At 58.9% G+C, this 5,000-nt stretch overlaps 2 non-coding genes across 2 annotated transcripts; both read left to right on the plus strand.

The window, feature by feature from the left end:
• Positions 1-370: 370 nt before the first annotated feature.
• LOC149324784 (small subunit ribosomal RNA) lies at positions 371-2,185 on the plus strand. Its single transcript, XR_016286695.1, has one exon. It is a non-coding gene; the product is annotated as a small subunit ribosomal RNA (ribosomal RNA).
• A 1,775-nt stretch (positions 2,186-3,960) lies between these two features.
• Positions 3,961-4,113, plus strand: LOC149324785 (5.8S ribosomal RNA). The gene has a single exon (XR_016286694.1). It is a non-coding gene; the product is annotated as a 5.8S ribosomal RNA (ribosomal RNA).
• The last annotated feature ends 887 nt before the right edge of the window (positions 4,114-5,000 follow it).

Raw genomic sequence — 5,000 nt, forward strand, 5'->3', positions numbered from 1 at the left:
GAGGTGTGTTCCGTGCTACCCGGACTCGATTCCGTGCGAGCGCGCCGAAGACGCGGGCGTGTCCCGTCGTCTGGCGGCTTGGCCGTCTCGGCTACGCAGCAAGCGCCGTCCAGTTGCCTAATGCTGCGGCCCTAGAGGCCGATGTGCGCACTGGTGGGCGCGTTACAAATGCTTTGCCTAAAGGCACACGTGCTCTCTTGCCGCGTGGCGATTGCCGTACCTACGGGTCGGATGCCGCAGCGAGCTCGAACGATGCACGGGCAGCGCAAGCTGCCGCGAAAAAGATGCGTCGCGCGCTGGGGGTTTATGGCGGCCCTATCGGCGGCGACGAGGCACCCTTCTGGGGCGAAAAGGGAATGCCTATGCATCATACCTGGTTGATCCTGCCAGTAATCATATGCTTGTCTCAAAGATTAAGCCATGCATGTCTAAGTACATGCCGAAATAAGGCGAAACCGCGAATGGCTCATTAAATCAGTTATGGTTCCTTAGATCGTTTCTTTCTACTTGGACAACTGTGGCAATTCTAGAGCTAATACATGCATTGAGCCTGAAGGCCTTTGGCTGACGGGCGCTTTTATTAGACCAAGACCCATCGGGCTCTGCCCGTACTCTGTGGTGACTCTGGATAACTTTGTGCTGATCGCATGGCCATGAGCCGGCGACGTTTCTTTCAAGTGTCTGCCTTATCAACTTTCGATGGTAGGTTACTTGCCTACCATGGTTGTTACGGGTAACGGAGAATCAGGGTTCGATTCCGGAGAGGGAGCCTGAGAAACGGCTACCACATCCAAGGAAGGCAGCAGGCGCGCAAATTACCCACTCCCGGCACGGGGAGGTAGTGACGAAAAATAACAATACGGGACTCTTTTGAGGCCCCGTAATTGAAATGAGTACACTCTAAATCCTTTAACGAGGATCAATTGGAGGGCAAGTCTGGTGCCAGCAGCCGCGGTAATTCCAGCTCCAATAGCGTATACTAAAGCTGCTGCGGTTAAAAAGCTCGTAGTTGGATCTCAGTTCCAGACGAGTAGTGCATCTACCCGATGCGACGGCTCGGACTGAACATCATGCCGGTCCTCTCTTGGTGCCCTTCATTGGTGCGTCTCGAGGTGGCCTGCGCTTTTACTTTGAAAAAATTAGAGTGCTCAACGCAGGCGAGTCGCCTGAATAAACTTGCATGGAATAATAGAACAAGACCCCGTTTCTGTTCTGTTGGTTTTTGGAATACGGGGTAATGATTAAGAGGGACAGACGGGGGCATTCGTATTGCGGCGCTAGAGGTGAAATTCTTGGACCGTCGCAAGACGAACTACTGCGAAAGCATTTGCCAAGAATGTTTTCTTTGATCAAGAACGAAAGTCAGAGGTTCGAAGGCGATCAGATACCGCCCTAGTTCTGACCATAAACGATGCCAACCAGCGATCCGCCTGAGTTACTCAAATGACTCGGCGGGCAGCTTCCGGGAAACCAAAGTATTTGGGTTCCGGGGGAAGTATGGTTGCAAAGCTGAAACTTAAAGGAATTGACGGAAGGGCACCACCAGGAGTGGAGCCTGCGGCTTAATTTGACTCAACACGGGAAAACTTACCCGGCCCGGACACTGGGAGGATTGACAGATTGAGAGCTCTTTCTTGATTCGGTGGATGGTGGTGCATGGCCGTTCTTAGTTGGTGGAGCGATTTGTCTGGTTAATTCCGATAACGAACGAGACTCTAGCCTATTAAATAGGTGCGGGGTTCCCAGCACCTTACAACCTTCTTAGAGGGACAAGCGGCTCCTAGCCGCACGAAACAGAGCAATAACAGGTCTGTGATGCCCTTAGATGTCCGGGGCCGCACGCGCGCTACACTGAAGGAAGCAGCGTGTCTTTATCCCTGTCTGAAAAGACTGGGTAACCCGTGGAACTTCTTTCGTGATTGGGATAGGGGCTTGCAATTGTTCCCCTTGAACGAGGAATTCCCAGTAAGCGCGAGTCATAAGCTCGCGTTGATTACGTCCCTGCCCTTTGTACACACCGCCCGTCGCTACTACCGATTGAATGATTTAGTGAGGTCTTCGGACCGATGTCCGGCGCGGCCTTTCGGTTGCGCCGGTCTGTTGGAAAGATGACCAAACTTGATCATTTAGAGGAAGTAAAAGTCGTAACAAGGTTTCCGTAGGTGAACCTGCGGAAGGATCATTACCGGATTGTGCTTGTCACACCCGGCGCCGCCCCCACTTATAAGCGGGGGAAGGCCTCAACCGCGGAGTTGCGAGATTCTGAAGCCGCTTCTCTGCACAAACTGTTGCGCCCAGCGGAGCTCCGTCACCAAGGGAAAGTCGGACGGGCTGTATCCGCAGGTTTGAACGGCGTAACGCACCACTCATGGTGGGCTTTCGGTTGTCGACAACCGTCGAAGAGGCGCAAACAGAGCCGGTAGGCAGGCCGAGGGAAAGGCCTGCCCGCTGCCAAGGGAACGGCGGCGGCTGCTGCGAAGTACGAAAGGAAACGCTGCTCGCTGGCTTTGTCGTGTTGCGACCACGAGTCGGTAGGCGGGCCGAGGGAAAGGCCTGCCCGCTGCCAAGGGAACGGCGGCGGCTGCTGCGAAGTACGAAAGGAAACGCTGCTCGCTGGCTTTGTCGTGTTGCGACCACGAGTCGGTAGGCGGGCCGAGGGAAAGGCCTGCCCGCTGCCAAGGGAACGGCGGCGGCTGCTGCGAAGTACGAAAGGAAACGCTGCTCGCTGGCTTTGTCGTGTTGCGACCACGAGTCGGTAGGCGGGCCGAGGGAAAGGCCTGCCCGCTGCCAAGGGAACGGCGGCGGCTGCTGCGAAGTACGAGAGGAACCGCGGCTCGCTGGCTTTGTCGTGTTGCGACCACCAGTCGGTAGGCGGGCCGAGGGAAAGGCCTGCCCGCTGCCAAGGGAACGGCGGCGGCTGCTGCGAAGTACGAGAGGAACCGCGGCTCGCTGGCTGGGAAACTGCGCTTCTGCGCGACGCGCACGCGGCGGGACGCGCGCGGCCCAGGGAACGGCCGCGCGCGAAAGGTCTCGCACTGCGGGCGCGGAGTCTGACGCCGCGCCGACGGCGCGAAAGGAGGCACCGGGACCGAAAAGGACGAGGGATTATAATCCCGCACTTTGAACGCATTCGCGGCAGCCGGGTTCTCTTGCTGCTTCGTCCTTCCCAGCCTTCGAGTAGTCTGTCGGTGCGCTACCGAAACGCCGTCCATGGCACTGTGGCCGGTGGGCTCCTATTGCGGGAGTAGACTGATGAACGTCCGCTTTGCGGCTTGTTCCAAGTACGCGCTGCGTAGCCACGGCTAGGCGGTGCCTGTCTCCTTGCGAAGCAATGATGTGGCGAAATGGTCGAGTAGGGAGCAGCACGATGGCGCACCCGGGGGCGACCGGACCGGGGGGCGTTGGGAAAACCCCCTCCCCTACAAAAGGGTGCAGCAGCGGTAGGCGGTGATGACTCGCCTTGAAAGATGTGAACAGCAGTTGAGTGTGAACAGCAACAAAAAAAACCGCTGCTGGAGTCCGGGGGTAGCGTCGCTGCAGATCGCAGAAAGGTGCGTGAGGACGGTGGCACAGAGCTCCAAGAATGTATATTTCTAGCAAACGCCGGTGCTTCGAGGTGTTCTGCGGTCAGGCCCGTGCGGGCGGAGCGGGCGTGCCCAAGAAGGCACAAGAAGACCCACCTCTGATGAAGACCGGAATTGGAGCGTCACGCGTCGGCTCAGCACTTCTGCCTTAGTGGTTGCCAAATGCCTCGTCATCCTATTAGTGACGCGCAAGCCATTATCGCACAAAAGCTTCGAGAGACTTTGCTCGCTTTGGCTTTGAGGCACGCGCAGCATGCCGAACGGACGGCTGCGAGGCGCGAAAGACGTCGGTCGAAACTGCGACTGGAGACCAGGGGAAAAGCCCGGTGCCTAAAACCCTGGTTGTACTGTACGGATTTGAACAAACCAAACGCACGACTCTAAGCGGTGGATCACTCGGTTCTCGGGTCGATGAAGAACGCAGCCAGCTGCGAGACTTGGTGTGAATTGCAGGACACACTGAGCACTGATTCTTCGAACGCACATTGCGCCCTTGGGTCTTCCCTTGGGTTCGTCTGTCTGAGGGTCGGATCATATATCAAGAGAGGCGCCGGCGCCCGGGGATGGCGCGGCCGGCGACTCGTTTTGACCGTGTCGGCAAAGAGGACGGCTCTGTACGGAACGCCGAAGATCCCTCGAAAGACTTTGCGAATGAGGAGGAGAGCGGGTCGAACCCTTCAGCCGCGCGCAAAGCGGCAGAGTCGGGTCGCCCTGCGCTGACGTAACGCGGGCCGGCGGCTGCTAGCCGTAGAGCGTCACGCCTCAGAAAGCGACCGCCGCAGGAAGGGATTACCTGCAGGGAAAGAGCGGTCCGACGGGAGACGAGGCTGTTTGGACGGGCGGCGAAGCGCTGCCTGCTGGCCCGCGGAGAAGTAGCCGAACTGCTGCGAGAAGCGCAGAGACGGGAACGCCCTGTTCCGGGCACGCCCGCGCGAGAAAAAGGGATACCTCGCGCGGGGTGCAGGGAGGTGACGGGCGCGAGCGCGGTGTGCGCAGCACAGTTCGGCAAAGCGCAGAGGCGCGCCGTGTGCGCGGCAACGAAGGGGTCCCCCGGACCCTGTGCGGAAAGGGACCGCCTCCTCGAGTGGGCGCGAAGTCGAGTACGGGTCGAACGGACGCGATCTCGTTGCGAGCGCAGTCCGCCGTCGGTCTAAGTGCTTCGCAGTCTCTGCCCCGAGAAAAACTGGGCCACTCCAGTTGGGGCGGGGGCGACGCAAAACTCTGACGATGCCCCTACGCCAGGCCGAGGTCGTTCTCTCGAGGGAAAGAGAGGCGGCAGGGAATTTATTCGGCCGCGGCGGTCGGGGGTTCACACTCTCTGCGTTCAGTGTTCCGCGCGCAACCGAATGCGCGCCGTCCCGAGCGCCGGTCAGAGGTGCCTTCCAGTCTCGCTCGCAGTCGCCGAGGGTGCTGCCG

Source organism: Amblyomma mixtum, unplaced genomic scaffold (genome assembly GCF_055824585.1).
Source record: "Amblyomma mixtum isolate Tamu unplaced genomic scaffold, ASM5582458v1 scaffold_164, whole genome shotgun sequence".
Classification (NCBI taxonomy): Eukaryota; Metazoa; Arthropoda; class Arachnida; order Ixodida; family Ixodidae; genus Amblyomma; species Amblyomma mixtum.